Here is a 19352-nt window from a genome sequence, read left to right as displayed (position 1 = left end):
AAGTTCGTTTAAACACCTTAAAGAAAGCTACTCCTTGATTTTGTCTATGCCTCTAGACTACATGTTAAGGACCCTGATTTTATCTTGTCCCAAGTCTATATATTAATTTGATACTATTTTACTGTCTGACAAGATTATAGAAAGGCTGACAAATTTTAAAAGGAGTTTTGCAAACAACACATTTTAGTATTTCTCTCTATTTTTTAAAATTCTATTTATTACTCTTACTGAATAGTTCTTTTCCGATCTAATTTCTCCCTTCTAGTACCTATTCAATCCAACTAAATGGAATCAGATCCCTCTTTCTGTACTCTGTCTAGAATCCACCTTGCCCAAGTTTACAAATTAATTGTATTTATCAGTCTTCCAGATGATCACACCTGACAGTTTTTACAAATATCTTATTACTACAATTACACAGTCTACCATTTTCTAAGCTTCTTAAATCAGCTTCCTTGTTACTTAACATTCAGTCCTAAAATTAATGACTCATATTTTAGTTTTTGGATTTATTAGCATTCCACTTCAAGTACCAACATTTGCAGCAGACAACTATTGCTGTATAACAACCACAGAAATCAATGGCGTATCAAAACAATAATTCATCTCTCAAGCACCTTACTTATTGTCAGGAGTACCTCTGCTTTTGTCAGTTGGATTCAATCATGTGTCAATGGACCTATTGAGTTTTTTTGGGCTCACCTGTGTAGCTCCACTTCAAACAAATGTCTGTGGATTGGCCAAGTAACTTTGTTAAATGAGTCTCACAATATCCTTGGACCAGCACGCTAGTCAGGGCATGGTATTTTTATGGCAATAACAAAAGTACAAGAGAATATGTCTATCCACATGAGCACACTTCAGTCCCTACATGTTGAAAACGCCTTTGCTTTTAACATCCCATTGGCCAATCCCGTTGACCAAAACAAGTAATCGCATTGTTCAAGCTCAGAATCTAGGGACAGGGAAGTACATGTTTTGTTTTGTGGGAGAAATTGTAAAATTACATGGAATAAGCTGTTAATTGAGAAAAAAGCAAAATCTGCTTTGCGATCAAAGCCCTTTGGTGAAAAAGACAATGAATTTGGTGAATATTATATTCAAAAATGCCCATAAGCATCCAGGATCTATCCAAGAGGTAACTGAAGCCAAAGTTTTGTTGATGTCAGAGTTAGGAAAATAGATTTGGGCAGCACTGGTATATAGCTACATACTGATTTTGCAAACATTATGACAAAGGCAAAAGGAATGACATCTTTGATTACATACAAAAGCATGGAAGTAGATAGCAGAAAAGTCATCAGAGGAGGCTAAGTTTAAAATAAAGCACAAATGACTTGTGTTGTAGAAACAGAAAAAAAACATCGAGGGGGGAAAGAGGTAATAAAATATACAGAAAGGTCAATAAAGCCAAAAGCTGGAAAAGGATCATTGTATTTGTAATTAAGGGGTCTTAATCCCATATTAGAGACATATGAAGCAGTTGCATAATTTGTACATGGTTTAATGATATCCAAATACAGATCATGTATCATATCTGACTTAAGGGCTGCCTGCCTTCAGATCAATTTAATAAACATAAAATCTTGGCCATCATGTTCCTAGGAGCAAGTTAAATATTAAAATTCTTTGATATCTGTATCTAAGAAATTCTTACAACTAGATGCATATGAAAGGAGAGTAATCCAAATTACATAAGCTGAAAGAAAAATTAGTCTGGGAATGCCTCTTCAGTCTCATTTACAATATAGGTAATAAAAATATAATTAGAATAAAGCACATTAGGAAGAACAAATTCCCCAAGTATCTCCTACCAACTTTGACTCTGTGTTCTAGGGAAACTTATCTAAATGAGAAAATGAAAGTGCAATGCACCAGAAATTTTTTTAAAAATCATAAGAACTATAAGTAAATGTATTTAGCTATTTGCTTCCCACAGAAGAATGCCCAATGATATAAGTCCAGATTTCATACATAAAAGAGACATGGTGTTAGATTCTGTCCCATTAGGAATAATTTGCCTTCTATTCAAATCCAGTGTTTTCAGATAGATTAAGTACTGAAGAGAATAGTGTACATGGAATTTGCCTGGCTTTTAGCAAAGCTTTGTCTCCTTTTTTTTAAATAGACATAGCAACAAACATAAAGTGACTTTGGCCACAAAGGTTGATTTTATGTACGCAGTTGTTATGGGTTGAATTATGTGCCCTCAAGAAAGGTATTTTGAAGTTCTACTTCCCAATATCTCAAAATGTAATTTGGGTTCTTAGTACATTTTCTGTTACTTATAACACATATCTGAAACTGGGTAATTTACCAATAAAAGAATTTATTTCTTACAGTTATAAAGACTGAGAAGTTCATGGTTAAGGGGTTGGACCTGGTGAGGGCCTTCTTGCTGGTGAGGACTTGGATTTTCTCCTGAGCCCTAAGGTGCTGTAGAGCATTACATGGTGAGGTGGCTGAGCATGCTAGCTCAGGTCTTTCTTACAAAGCCACCAGTCCCACTCCCATGATAGCCAATTAATCAATTAATCCATGAGTGGATTAATCAACTCATGAAGGCAGAGCCCTTATGACCTAATCACCTCTTAACCACCCCATCCCTCCATACTGCCACATTGAGGATTAAGTTTCAGTATGAGTTTTGGAGGGGACAAATATTTAAATCAGCACATTTGGAAATAGATTTGTTGCAGCTGTAATTGGTTAAGATAAGGTGAAATAGGATGAGCTCCTAAACCATTATTACTGGTGTCCTTATAAGAAGATGGCCATGTAAAGATGGAGACACAGGACGAAGGCCATTGAAGACAGTTTTAGAGTGACACTTCTACTTCCAAGGAACATCACGGTTTAATAGCAAAACACCAGAATCCAGAAAGAGGCAAAGAAGGATTTCCCTACCTATTTCAGAGGGATCATAACCCTGCCAACATCTTGATTTCAGGCTCCTACTCTCCAGAAATGAGAAGACAATTAATTTCTATTGTTTTAAGTCACCTACTTTGTGTTACAGTAGCCCTGGGAAACTAATACAGCAGCAGGTCACAACCCGACTGAAGATAAACAATTTAAACATAATCCACATTATATATAAAGAATTTATCAACTTAAAGATGCCCGTTTACAAAATGATTAGTAGCTGGACATACATATAAAAATTGATTTATCGAAGTCATTGGCGAATATTAAAAAGTGAGGATGTGGATTAGCAATTGGTTGAGATATATTACCCACAAAACACTCTCAATTAATTATATGGCAATTTTTAACAAGAAAATGTGATATGTGGTAATAAAGATCAAGGGCTTTGAAGACAGTCATGTCTTAAAGATTCAGCTCCACCATTAACTAGCTGTTTGATCTCAAGCAGTTTATTTGATTCTCTCAAATTCATTTTTCTCATCTGCAAAATGAAGAGTCTAATGCTATCTTTCCTACAGAGTTCACATTAAAACTAAAGAATCTGGTTTTTAAAGCATAAGGCTAGAGCATTGTAAGAATTAATGTTGTTATAATTCTTACTTGGTAACCTGATACATGTTTGTTTCATTTTAGAAATTTTCAGTCCTCAGTATTACAAATCAGCCTATTCTCCCTTCACTTTTTTCTGGTCCTACCAGTTTCATACTGTTCTCTCTTTCACCTAGGCTGAAAAGATAAAGTGCATCCTCTGGCTTGGGACTTGGCAGAGAAGTATGTAATATTGGGGGAAAATGTACAATCTGCAGTCAAACAGATCTGATCTCCCTCAATTGCTAGCTGGAAAGACTTGGGCACTTTATTTAACCTCTCAAAGTATATTCAATTCTTCTGTAGAATAAAATTAAAATATATCCACCTTACTGAGACTATTAATTGCAAAACATAGACAAAATTATCTTGCACATAGGACAAGCTCAGAAGTTGGTAGGCAGGCCTTCCCAAACCCTCAATCGACTCAGTCATCAGGTTCACTTTAATGTCATTCTGATGGCTGCTAGTTTGTCAGGGCCTTGCCTCATGATGGAATTTCTGAAACAACTTCCTAAACTGGTTCCCTTGGCTTTGATCTTTCCATCCAGTCCTATGTAACCCATGTACTGTGAATGGAGTGTACGTTACAGTATTATCGTGCTTTGTAAAAGAACACCTAATCACCATTTTAAATGTTATTTACTTTAAACCCTTCATTCTCACTTGCAAAAGCCTTTGCAATCTAGTTCCATCTCATTATGGTGGGCGTTGTAATGTCTTGCCCAGATCTCCATCAAAGGACTTGTTGCCCCAGCTGCAAGAAGTACTGATGGCAGACATCTTTCAATTGTCAGTCTTTAGATAAAGCCTCACATGTAGAGCCAATTTTCCCAAGGTTATGCCTCTTCCCAGAGTGTTCCATATTCAATGACTCATCAATACAGGCAGAAAAATTGTAACTAATTTGGCCTGTAACTCTGAAAAGGCATTCAGCTCCATGGCTCTCCAGGGTGGGCTGAGGCCATGATCAGGGTTACATGCTCCACTTCTGCCTACACCTGCTTTGTCTTCTCTCTTTCACAGATGTTGATCCTAAAGGCTGTCCCTAATGAGTATCTTGATCAATAAACTCCATCAGAGTTTGCTTCCTGGAAAACTGAATCTGCAACATCCTCCTAAGCCAACTTTGTTTCCTATAAGTCACCACCATAAACGGCATGCCTTTCTTCTCTCTTTAAGAAGCTAAACACACTCATGCAATCATTTATTTATGTATTCATTTATTTGCTTTTAAACATGCATGAAACATGCTTTCTTCCCTACAGGCTTCTTTTTCTATGGACTAAGAGAGGAAAACAAACACGCAAAATAAATGTAAATAATACAAGATAGTTTCTCCTCTAGATGTAAGTATGAAGGCCAAAAGAACACAAATGAGAAACTAGGAATTACTAACACAGTGCTGTTTTACAGGTAACTCTGCAGATTCTCTTCTCTTCTTATGGAAATACTATTTGTGTGCTAATAACAAACTCAAGATTCACCTCTTCTAGGGAGTTTCTCCTGGCATGTCATTTCACTTTACTTATATAGGTTTTTACTGCCAATTATAGAGATCTTTCTAGTTAGAACAACATTACTTTTAATTCAAATATGTGCCTGTAAGAGACAAGGCATAAAGTACAGAGTTTCACTGAATTTATTGAAATGATAATATGCCAAAGTTAACCATTTTCCCAAATTCCTTAGCAGGCTGCACAACTTTCTAGAATGTATAGAAATGGCAATAAGAGATTTTAAGATAAAACAAGAAGATTTCCTTAGGACAAGGTTTGTTATTTGTCAAAGATAAAATAATATTGACTTCTACATCTCTGCAGAAGTGTTCTCTATCTCCATATCTGCAGGGAAAAACAGGGAATTAAAAGCAGTTGAAAAAATAACAAAAGTTAATTTTGACTTTACCTGCAAAATTGTCATTGACTGCTCCATTACCAGATTTTCCACCTATGTCAAAACGACCTGATATCTTCTTAACCAGAATTGGTGAATAAACAAAAAGTCCAACAAATATGAAAAGTAAAGAACTTATGAGTAAGTTAACAGAAATGACCTGCAGTTTCTTTCTCATTGGAAGTCTCATTTTTTGCATATGTATACTGTGAACATGACACATTATAAGGTTTTGCCTCTGAATTTTTTGGATTAAAGGAGTAGAAGTTGCTAAAATAAGAGCAGGCAGGTGATTAGCAAGCCACATCTCATGATTCCTGGGAATTGCTACCATAAAGAGAAGTCCTATGGACCTTTTCCCAAAGATAACCACATTTTCAGAAATTATATATTAAAGGTTATTCTCTATTACTATATTTATAGAACATTTTAGAGATAATTCTGCCAACAGCCATGTCTAAACACCATTCCTGTATGAGGTTGCTCTAAAATTAATACTATGCTCAATAACTGCTCCTATGTTTTCTGGCAGCATCTCAACCATCTGAAGAGAAGATATTTAAGAAAATTATAGATATTCTGCTTCTGATGAGCACATTAATCAATTTCCCTTCTCAAGACACTTAAATGTAACCTTAAATAAGTACAAATTCTTGTCTTTTTTATTATAGGTGCAAGTAACACTAATAACCTTGAAATATAAAATTATAGTGAGATGACTGCTCCACCACTATTAGACCACCATAAACTATAAGAAAGGGCATCCCTCTGCCAAGCATATTTCCAGTACAATGAGATTCTTACTGATTGTCCAAGACTTTTAACAAAGCATTGATATTGTAACTCTTAGTTTGAGCCTTGCTGGATTCTGGAATGAATGGCAAAGGAAGCCCTGAAGCAGCACATCGGGATTTGGAATAAAGCAATGATAGGAGTGATAAACTTAAATATAATTCTAACATTTAAATTCAAATGTGATCTTATACCGATCTCTTTAGTTTACTGCTTACAGATAAATTAACCTAGAAATTAGTAATTAAATGCAACCATAGAAAGGTACATTTCTGTAGAACCTGAACAACTTGGCAGTGATATAATTCATTGAAATGTCCTTTTTTATAAGCTTTACATCTGTCTTTTTAGTACATTTGTATACACAGGGAAAAAAAATAGTATTGTTAGGAGCATCTTCCGATGGCAGGATTGTAAATTGGGTGAAAATATTTAATTTGCTGGTACTTAATTCCTGGGAACTTGAAAGCAGGCTGATGAAAGGAAATGAGAAAAATGTAAGAAGATAAAGGAAATGGTCTTTCTAAAGAGGCTTTGGTTTCTCCTGTGTTTTTTAAGGTGTAGAGTCTGAGACACTAAGTCTCATTTGTTGGTTGGTCTTTCTTTTTTCTTTAGTAACAAAATAAGCAAAATCTGCAGGGCAGGCTCTACAGAACTGGAATAAAGAAAGTGAGGAAAAGGAGCTAAAACCTATAAATAATCCCCAAACTATAAATATCTTCCCAAGATGTGTTATCTTAAAAATAGAATACAAGGTTTATTTAAGTTTATAAATTCTTGATACTTGGCACCTCTTTATAGTGAAAAATTCTACAAAACACTAAGTGTAGCCTAAGTTCTTCCTGTGATTCTGTAATAAAATATAAGGTTATTTGAGTTAGGATACTATATATGATGTAGTTTTTCCCATTTAGAATACATAGGTAGGTATTTGTATGTATTTATCTGTGACAGAAAGGTCAAAAGAGGAGAAGCTGGTACAGTGACTGATGCCTGCATTCCTAGCACTTTGGTCAAGGCAGGAGGATCACCTGAGGTCAGGAGTTTGAGACCTGCCTGGCCAACATGGTGAAACACTGTCTTTATTAAAAATAGGAAAACTTAGCTAGGCATGGTGGTGTGCGCCTGTAATTCCAGCTACTTGGGAGGCTGAGGCAGGAGAATCCTTTGAACCCAGAAGGCAGAGCCTACGGTGAACCGAGATGGCACCACTGCACTCCAGCCTGGGTGCTCCAGAGCAAGACTCCATATTCAAAAATAAAAAAAGGTTTAAATCCCAGGCCTGCCAGTTAAATTCCTCTAACTATAAAAGGCTTATTTTCTTAGCTGAAGTATATAGATAATGGTTCCCCTCTCATTGGCTTTTTATCAATCAGATGATGCCTGTGGAGTGTTTAATGGAGTGTTAAATATAAAATAATCCTTCAATATCTAGTGGTTACTATTGCTATTGTTGCTTTTTGTGTTACTCCAGTTTGCATTACTGTAAAGGAATACCTGAGGCTGGATAATTTATAAAGCAAAGGGGTTTAATTGGCTCATGGTTCTGCTGGCTGTGTACAAATCATAGTGCCAGCATCTGCTTCCAGAGAGGGCCTCAGGAAACTTCCAATTACGGTGGAAGGCGAAGGGGAGTCAGAGTGTCACAGGGCAAGAGAAGGAGCTAGAAAGAGATGGAGAAAGACAGATAATGAAGAGGTCCCAGGGTCTTTTTAAATAACTATTTCTCACATGAATTTCAGAGTGAGAACTCTCATTACCATGAAAAGGACACCTAACCATTCAGGAGGGACCCATGTCCATGACCCAAACACCTCCTGCTAGACCTACCTTCAACATTGGGGGTCCCATTTCAACATGAGATATGGAAAGAACAAACATCCAAACAATATCAGTTTATATTTGATCATCCAGTACATATTATTTTCTAATTATTTCACATTTATTTACTAATTTAGCATGTATGTGCCAGATGCATTAAAAGTATGTTACAAAATTAAACACTTGTAATACAACAGCTCAGTTAATTCTATTATTATGTCCATTTTACAGGTGAGAACAGTAAGACACAAAGAAATTAAATAACTTACTCAAGACCACACAATTTATGACTGGCAGAGCCAGGATTCAAACCTAGATAATTGGGTTTCAGAGTCTACCTTCTCCACCACAATATAATGATACCTCTCACATCATAACTATCTCCTCTGTCTGACTAACTTTCAGATTTGTTGAAAACAAACTCCTTATTTGAAATCATCTCCTTTGGCTTCTAACATAGTCCTAAGGACAAGGTAAGTACTTTCTAAGCATGTATTAATTGATTGACAGAAATGAATCTATTTCCTGTGGCCAGACTATAGCATAATGTTTCAGTTTTAAAGACAAAAAACACTTATTTGTAGAACTTACATTTTAAAACATAAAAATGTAATGCTTGGCTAGACACTTAGTCATTGTATGTTGATAGAGCTTGTTTATACCTTATTCTATTTGGTTGTGGTTGTCACATTTTTATGGTAAATGCCAAGTGTTATAGCAATATTTTTATATTTTACAGCTTTGAAAATTCTATTATGTTAGTGAAATTGCCAAGTTTTCTTAACATGACTGAGTAGATCTGGGACAAGAAACCTCTAATTCATCAGGCTAACCACCAAGAGCCTAACTTATGAGGAGCCAAGATTTTACTAATAGAGAAAAAGCAATTAGTAATATCCAACCGTGTGATTCCTATGATGTGTAGCTTTTGTACTTCTCTGTCTAAATAAATATCTAGTGGCATATACATGCCATCATTTAGGCTGTATCTAATACCATCATCTGACCTAGTATTTTCCCTTTGACAGTTACTAAATTCTTAATTGATTTTGCTGCATGTCAAGTATAATTCCATTGAAATTGGGGTCTGAAAAAAGCATAGGATCAACATAAAGCAAGACATTGAGAACTAAAACTAGAAACCAAAATGTATTTTCTGCTATTTAATGACTAAACAAAGTAGCTACCTGTATAGCATCACATTGGTCACTTGAGAAGGGTTTTCACACACAACTCACCTATTTCCCATTGCATACATTAGATTTTCTGCCATTCCCCAGTATGGGACATTAGTCATGGGCCTATCCACATTTTTTTATCCACCTCCATTTCATCTTTGCCTATATTATACCCTACTTCACACGCACATTTGTCTATTCTTTCTTATTACTAGCCATGGATGCTATTCTATGGTTATTGGGATATTGTTGCTAGCTTCTTTAGTCTTTGTCTACCCAAAGAATTGTTTTTGCAGTGACTTCAGTTTAAATGAATTTGCCCAGCAGCACTTAGCTCTGATCTAAAACTTCAACATAAAGTTGAGAACACCCTCTGGAGCTATAAAACTAATGCCTTGTCTCATACCTTCCTATATCCTACTCAATTCTCCAAATGCATTGGAAATTTACAGATTCCTTTGCTATCATACTTGTTGCATACACTACTTGGTTCACTTTAGAAGAAAAGGTAAAGCATATTTGGGTAGAAATAAGATACAAGCACAGACAAGTGCTCCCATGAGAAGATATTCGGTCTGGGCATCTGACTGAATCTACATGCATGATGGTTTTTAAAGGTAGTAGAGGAGTGTTTAAGTGTCTATTTGTTAAACTCAAGATTGAGGGACAATTTTCTAAAATATAAAACGAAGTAAAATGTCATTAAGGAAAACATTTTAGTTGTATAACATCACAAACAAATAATAAAAAGATACATTGGAAGTAGGGAAAATCATTTTAGTATATCAGGCAGATCATTGCAAGAAATCTTCCAAGGTGAATAGAAAGGTTAAAATTTAAAGAGGAGGGAGAAATACAGGTGAAAGAGTGATAAAAATGTACAGGAAATCATTAGGAAGTCACTTTAAAATGTAATCAGTAAAATGAATGAGAAATAGTGAACTTCATTAGCAATCCAATAAATTCAAATCAAATTAAATGAGATTTTTTTTTCAAAAATTAGGCTGGCAAATAAAATATTGATAACAAAAAATAAAAAGGATAATAAAAATGATAATACATCAGTGCCAGAGCTAACATTTTGTAGGCCAATTTGGTAATAAGTACCACAATTTTTAATGTGCAGACACATTGACCTATAAATGTCACTTTCAAAAATTTAACTGAAGGAAATAATTAGGCATATTGTAAGTGATAAATGTGCAAGGAAATACACAGCTGAATTGTTTATAGTAGCACAGATAGCATTAGCCTAATGCTCATTAACACTATTTAATTACATACTGTAGATCAGTACAATTTAAAAAATACTCAGAAGAAAAAATAATACATGTAGCTTTCTTCTAAATGTGTTAAAATCATATTAGGTGGGTATTTTCATCAAGATAGCCAAATAGGAACAGCTCCGGAGTGCAGTTCCCAGCAAGAGCGATGCAGAAGGCAAGTGATCGCATTTTCAACAGACGTACCAGGTTCATCTCAATGGGACTGGTTGGACAGCGGGTGTAGCCCAAAGAAGGCAAACCAAGGCAGAGTGGGGTGTTGCTTCACCTGGGAAGTGCAAGGGACCAGAGAACTCCCCCTCCTACTCAAGGGAGGCCATCAGGGTCTTTTCCAGACACTCCAGCACTTGGGCTCAGATACTGCACTTTTCCCATGGTCTTTACAACCCAGAGATCAGGAGATTCCCGCCAGTGCTGACAACACCAGCATGGCAGGTTTCCAGCACAAAACTGGGAGGCCATTTTAGCTGGCACCATGGGTTTCCAGCACAAACCTGGGTGGCCGTTTTAGCCAATGCCTGGAACACCTGTGAGACAGAACTGCCCATTCCCCTGAAAAAAAAGGGGGCTGAAGGCAGGGACCCAAGTGATCTGGCTCAGTGGTTTTCACCCCACAAAAACCAACAAAATGAGTCCCACTGCCTTGAGATTTTCCCAGCCAGCACAGCAGTTTGAGCTCGACCAAGGACACTTGAGCTTGGTGGGGGGAGGAGAGTCCGCCATTACTGAGGAAGTTCTACCCTTGCCTGTGTAAACAAAATCACAAGGAAGTTTACACAGCAGCTGAGCAGAACCCGCAGCAGCTCAGCAAGGCCTCTGCAGGCAGACTGTGACTAGACTCCCTCCTTGTTGGGCAAGACATCTCTGAAAAAAGGCAGCAGCCTATCAGGGATTTATAAATAAAGCCCCACCTTCCTGGGTTAGAGAACCTGGGAACAGAGGCAGTTGTGAGTCCAATTTCAGCAGACTTAAGCATCCCTGCCCAGCAGTTCTGAGAGGAGCAACAGAGCTCCCAGCATAGCACTTGAGCTCTGACAAGCGACTGACTGCCTCCTCAAGTGGCTCCCTGACCCTCGTATGTCCCAAGAGACACCTCATACAGGAGAGTTCTGGCTGACAACTGGCAGATACCCTCTAGGATGAAACTACCAAAGGAAGGAACAGGAAGCAATCCTTGCTGTTCTGTAGCCCCTGCAGGTGATTCCCAGGCAAGCAGGGTCTGGAGTGGATCTCCAACAGTCCTGCAGCAGAGAAGCCTATTAGAAGGAAAATTAAAAAATAGAAATAGCTTCAATATTAACAGAAAGGATGTCCACTCAGAGACCCCATCTGAAAGTCACTAGCTACAAAGACCACAGGAGGATAAATTCACAGAGATGGGAAGAAACCAGTGCAAAAAGGATGAAATCACCAAACACCAGAAAGCCTCTTCTCCTCGGGATCACAACTCCTCACCAGCAAGGGAACAAAACTGGGTGGAGAATGAGTTTGACGAATTGGCAGAAGCAGGCTTCAGAAGCTGGGTAATAACAAACATCTCTGAGCTAAAGGAGCATGTTCTAACTCAATGCAAAGAAACTAAGAACATTGAAAAAATGATAGAGGAAATGCTAACCAGAATAACCAGCTTAACATAAATGACTTGATGGAGCTGAAAAACACAGCACGAGAACTTTGTGAAGCATACACAAGTTTCAATAGCTAAATCCATCAAACAGAAGAAAGGATATAAGAGATTGAAGATCAACTCAATGAAATAAAATGAGGAGGCAAGATTAGAGAAAAAAGAGTGAAAGAAACAAAGCCTCCAAAAAATATGGGATTATGTGAAAAGACCTAATCTGTGTTTGATCAGTGTACCTGAATGTGATGGGGAGAATGAAACCAAGGTGAAAAACACTCTTTGGGATATTATCCAGGAGAACTTTCCCAACCTAGAAGGGCAGGCCAACATTTGAATCCAGGAAATACAGAGAATACCACAAAGATATTCCTCAAGAAGAGCAACTTCAAGGCACATAATCATCAGATTCACCAGAATTGAAATTAAGGGAAAAATGCTAAAGGAAGCCAGAGAGAAAGGTTGAGTTACTCACAAAGGGAAGCTCATCAGACTCATAGCAGATCTCTTGGCAGAAATCCTACAAGCCACAAGAGAGTGAGGGCCAATATTCAACATCCTTAAAGAAAAGAACTTTCAACCCAGAATTTCATATCCGGCCAAACTGAGCTTCATAAGTGAAGGAGAAATAAAATCCTTCATGGACAAGCAATTGCTGAGAGATTTCATCACCAGCAGGCCTGCCTTACAGGAGCTCCTGAAGGAAGCACTAACCATGGAAAGGAACAACCAGTACCAGACACTGCAAAAACATATCAAATGGTAAAGGCCATCAAAACAATGAAGAAACTGCATCAACTAACGGGCAAAACAAACAGCTAGTATCAAAATGGCAGGATAAAATTCACACATAACAATATTAACCTTAAATGTAAATTGGCTAAATGCCCCAATCAAAAGACACAGACTGGCAAATTGGATAGAGTCAAGACCCATCAGTGTGTGTATTCAGGAGACCCATCTCATGTACAAAGACACATATAGGCTCAAAATAAAGAAATGGAGGAAGATTTACCAAGCAAATGGATAGAAAAAAAAGGTGGGAGGATGCAATCCTAATCTCTGATAAAATAGACTTTAAACCAACAAAGATCAAAAAAGACTAAGAAGGACATTACATAATGGAAAAGGGATCAATGCAACAATAAGAGCTAACTATCCTAAATATATATGCACCCAATAGAGGAACACCCAGATACATAAAGCAAGTTCTTAATGACCTACAAAGAGACTTAGACTCTCACACAATAATAGTGGGAGATTTTAACATTCTACTGTCAATATTAGACAGATCAATAAGACAGAAAATTAACAAGGATATCCAGGACTTGAACTCAGATCTGGACCAAGCAGACCTAATAGACATCTATAGAACTCTCTACCCCAAATACACAGAATACACATTCTTCTCAGTACCACATTGCACTTACTCTAAAATTGATCAAATGATTGGAAGTAAATCATTCTTCAGCAATTGCAAAAGAATAGAAATCATAACAAACAGTCTGTCAGACCACAGGGCAATCAAATTAGAACTCAGAATTCAGAAACTAACTCAGAACCGCACAACTACATGGAAACTGAACAACCTGCTCCTGAATGACTACTGGATAAATAATGAAATGAAGGCAGAAATAAAGATGCACTTTGAAACCAATAAGAACAAAGACACAATGTACCAGAATCTCTGGGACACATTTAAAGCAGTGTCTAGAGGGAAATTTATAGCACTAAATGCCCACATGAGAAGCGAGAAAAGATCTAAAATCAACACCCTCTCATCACAATTAAAAGAACTAGAGGAGCAAGATCAAACAAATTCAAAAGCTAGCAGAAAACAAGAATTAATTAAAATCAGAGCAGAACTGAAGGAGATAGAGATATAAAACACCCTTCAAAAAATCAATGAATCCAGGAGCTGGTTTTTTGAAAAGATCATCAAAGTAGACTGCTGGCCAGACTAATAAAAAAGAGAGAAGAATCAAATAGATGCAATAAAAAAAGATAAAGGGGATATCACTACCAATTCCACAGAAATACAAACTGCTATCAGAGATTACTACAAACACCTCTAAGCACATAAACCAGTAAATCTAGAAGAAATGGATAAATTCCTGGAAACTTACTCCCTCCCAAGACTAAACCAGGAAGAAGTTGAATCCCTGAATAGACCAATAACAAGGGGTGAAGTTGAGGCAGAAATTAATAGTCTACCAACCAAAAAAAAACTCCAGGACCACATGGGTTCACAGCCAAATTCTACCAGATGTACAAAGAGGAGCTAGTACCATTCCTTTTGAAACTATTCCAAACAATACAAAAAGAGGGAATCCTTCCTAACTCATTTTATGAGACCAACATCATCCTAATACGAAAACCTGGCAGAGACACAACTGAAAAAGAAAATTTCAGGCCAATATCCATGATGAACATAAATGCAAAAATCTTCAATAAAATACTGGCAAACCAAATCCAACAGCATATCAAAAAGCTTATCCATCATGATCAAGTTGGCTTCATCCTGGGGATGCAGGCTGGTTCAACATAGGCAAGTCTAAAACATTGTCCATCTCATAAACAGAACCAAAGACAAAAACCTCATGATTATCTCGATAGGTGCAGAGAAGGCCTTCAACAAACTACAACAGCCCTTTATGCTAAAAACACTCAATAAACTAGGTAATGATGGAATGTATCTCAAAAAAATAAAAGCTATTTATGACAAACCCACAGCCAATATCATACTGAATGGGAAAAAACTGGAAACATTCCCTTTGAAAACCAGCACTAGACTAGTGTGCCCTCTCTCATCACTCCTATTTAACATAGTATTGGAAATTCTAGCCAGAGCAATCAGACAAAAAAAAGAAAGAAAGGATATTCAGTTAGGAATATCCTAACTGAAGACAGTTGTCTTCCTCTTTAGGAAGACAAATTGTCTCTATTTGCAGATGGCATGACTGTATATTTAGATGACCCCATTGTTTCAGCCCAAAATCTTTTTAAGATGATAAGCAACTGCAGCAAAGTTTCAGGATACAAAATAAATGTGCAAAAATTACAAGCATTCCTATACACCACTAACAGAAAAACAGAGAACCAAATCACAAGTGAACTCCCAATCACAATTGCTACAAAGAAAATAAAATACCTAGGAATACAACTAACAAAAGATGTGAAGGACCTCTTCAAAGAGAACTACAAACCACTGCTCAAGGAAATGAGAGAGGACACAAACAGATGGAAAAACATTCCATGCCTACGGTTAGGAAGAATGAGTATCCTGAAAATGGCCATACTGCCCAAAGTAATTTATAGATTTAATGCTATCCCCATCAAGCCACCATTGACCTTCTTCATGAAACTGGAAAAAAAAAAGCCTTTTTTTCCAGTTAAACTTCATATGGAACCAAAAAAGAACCCACATAGCCAAGACAATCCTAAGCAAAAAAAAAAAAAAAAAAAGCTGGAGGCATCATGATACCGACTTGAAACTATGCTACAAGGCTACAGTAATCGAAGCAGCATAGCACTGGTACCAAAACAGTGATATAGAGTAGTGGAACAGAACAGAGGCCTCAGAAGTAATGCCACACACCTACAACCATCTGATGTTTGACAAACCTGACAAAAACAAGCAATTGGGAAAGAATTCCCTGTTTAATAAATGGTATTGGAAAAACTGGCTAGCCATGCGCAGAAAGCTGAAACTGGACCCCTTTCTTACACCTGATACAAAAATTAACTCCAGATGGATTGAAGGTTTAAATATAAGACCTAACACCATAAAAACCTGAGAAGAAAACCTAGGCAATACCATTCAGGACATAGGCATAGGGAAGGACTTCATGACTAAAACACCAAAAGCAATGGCAACAAAAGCCAAAACAGACAAATGGGATCTAATTAAACTTAAAAGCTTCCATACAGCAAAAGAAGCAATCATCACAGTGAACCGGCAACCAACAGAGTGGGAAGAAAAAATTGAAATCTACCCATCTGACAAAGGGCTAATATCCAGAATCTGCAAAGAACTTAAACAAACTTACAAGAGAAAAACAACCCCATCAAAAAGTGAGTGAAGGATATGAACAGATACTTTCCAAAAGAAGACATTTATGCAGCCAACATATGAAAAAATGCTCATCACTGGTCATTAGGGAAATGCAAATCAAAACCACATTGAGACAACATCTCATAGTAGTTAAAAAGGCAATCATTAAAAAATCTGGAGACAGCAGTAGCCGGAGAGGATGTGGAGAAATAGGAACACTTTTACACTGTTGGTGGGAGTGTAAATTAGTCCAACCATTGTGGAAGACAGTGTGGCGATCCCTCAAGGACCTAGAAATACAAATACCATTTGACCCAGCAATCTCATTACTGGGTATATACGCAAAGGATTATAAATCATTCTATTATAAAGACACATGCACACATATGTTCACTGCAGTACTGTTTATAATAGCAAAGACTTGAAACCAACCCAAATGTCCATCAATGATAGACTGGATAAAGAAAATGTGGCACAGATACACCATGCAATACTATGCAGCCATAAAAATGGATAAGTTCATATCCTTTGCAGGGACATGGATGAAGCTAGAAACCATCATTCTCAGCAAACTGACACAAGAACAGAAAACCAAACACCACATGTTCTCACTCATAAGTGGGTGTTGAACAATGAGAACACATGGACACAGAGAGAGGAACATCACACACCAGGGCCTGTTGGGGGATGGGCAGCTAGGAGAGGGCTAGCAGGGGATGAGGGGATTGGGGAGGGATAACATTAGGAGGAATACCTAATGTAGGTGATGGGGGTATGGATGCAGCAAACCACTATGACATATGTATACCTATGTAACAAACCTGCACAATCTGCACATGTACCCCAGAACTTAAAGTATATAAAAAAGAATAGAAAGAAAATCATATTAGGTGAAAAAAAAAAGAAACCAAAAAACTTGTGCTCTGTGACTGCATTTTTGTTTTAAAAGGTAGAAAGAAAGGAAAGAAAGAAGGATGGGACAGAGACAGGGAAGGAAGGAGAGGAGTGAGGGACAGAAAGAAGCAAAAGAACTGAAAGATATGAAACAAATGTATTTAAATTTGTTATTCTTGGATCATAGATATTTATAACTTTCTTCTTTGAAGCCTCTAATATAGATATTTGTATTTTAGAAAATTATTGTCAATGATTTCTGGGAAACAAAAAAATTAACAGTGGCCCTACCAAAACACCCCTGACCTCAACATAACCGCAACAAAACATAGCACAAAAATGAGCCAGGCACAGACACTCATAATGGTAATTCCAGCACCTTAGGAGGCCAAGGTGGGTGGATCATTTGAGGCCAGGAGTTTGAGACCAGCCTACCCCCCATGGTGAAATGTCGTCTCTACTAAAAATACAAAAATTAGCTGGGCATGGTGGTGGGCTCTGGTAGTGGCAGCTACTCCAGAGATTGAGGCAGGAATCACTTGAACCTGGGAGGCAGAGGTTGCAGTGAGCCAAGATTGCATCGCACCACTGTATTCCAGCCTGGGTGACAGGGTGAGACTCCTCTGTATTAAAAACAAATATATATATATACATATATGAAATATATAAATATATATATACATATATAAAATATATAAATATATATACATATATATATAAAATATATACATATATACATATATAATATATAAATATATATACATATATAATATATAAATATATATATACATATATAATATATAAATATATATACATATATAATATATAAATATATATACATATATAATATATAAATATATATACATATATGTGTGTATATATATACACACACTTGTTTTATATATATGTGTATATATACAAAAAACAAGTATATATATATACTTTATGTATATATATAAAACAAACATATATATACTTGTTTTATGCATATATATACTTGTTTTATGTGTATATATAATATACATAATGTATATATATTTTATGTATATATGTATATAAACAAGTATATATATACTTGTTTGTTTTATATATATATACACATACATATACATATATATACACATACATATTAAAAAAACAAGTATTAAAAACAAACTCCGCATTAAAAACAAACTCCATATTAAAAACAAAGTGTATACACACACACACACACACACACACACATATACATATAAAAAAGACAAACTCCATATTAAAAGTAAGTGTGTGTGTATATATATATACATACACACACACATACATATATATATATAATATGTATGTATGATGGGGAATGGACATATATATGTATGTATGTATGATGGGGGATGGATATATATATATGTATGTATGTATGATGGGGGATATATATATGTATGTATGTATGATAGGGGGATGGACACAGCAAACCACCATGGCATGTATATACCTATGTAACAATCCTGCACAATCTGCACATGTACCCAGGAACTTAAAGTATTATAAAATTTAAAGAAAACCAATATAGAAATTATTTAGAAAAAGATATTGTCAGCCATTGTTAGTGGTATATATTTATTTTTGAAAAGTGACTTTATCATTGACTAGCAGAGAATATAGTTTTGGTTTCTATGTTTTGGTCTCAACATCTTCCTTTATGTTGATCCTATGCTTTTTGAGACTCCAATTTCAATGGAATTATACTTGACACTCAGCAAAATCAATTAAGAATTAGTAACTGTCATAGGGAAAATACTAGGTCAGCTGATGTCATCAGATACAACCTGGAAGTTTCACAGATATAAATATCTGAAAGTTCATTTAAATATTAAAAAACGATGTTAATATTAAGAAGTAGGAAACATCCGATAAATTATAATACATCTGTATAATGGAGTATTATGTAGGCAGTGAAAGAATGTGGTAAGTTGGCATGAGGTGGTACAAACAGTTGATTGTCATAAGTGATCAGTTAACATAAAATAAAACAAAGGTCAAATCACAGAATGGTTTATTAAGAATAATTCTATTGTATTAAGTAAGTTATGTGTGACTACAGGCATAACTCATTGTATTGTGCATCTCTTTATTGTGCTTTGCAGACATTGTGTATTTTGCACATTGAGGGTTTGTGACAACCCTGGGATGGGGAAGTCAATCAGCATCATTTTTCCAATAGCATGTGCTCACTTCATGTCTCTGTATTCCATTTTGGTGATCCTTGCAATATCTCAAATATTTTTTATTGTTATAATATCTATTATGGTGATCTGTGGTCA

Source organism: Aotus nancymaae, unplaced genomic scaffold (genome assembly GCF_030222135.1).
Source record: "Aotus nancymaae isolate 86718 unplaced genomic scaffold, 86718_ANA_hifiasm-v0.15.2.pri h1tg000020l, whole genome shotgun sequence".
In the NCBI taxonomy this organism is placed as follows: Eukaryota; Metazoa; Chordata; class Mammalia; order Primates; family Aotidae; genus Aotus; species Aotus nancymaae.
Note: the sequence above shows the minus strand (reverse complement) of the source record.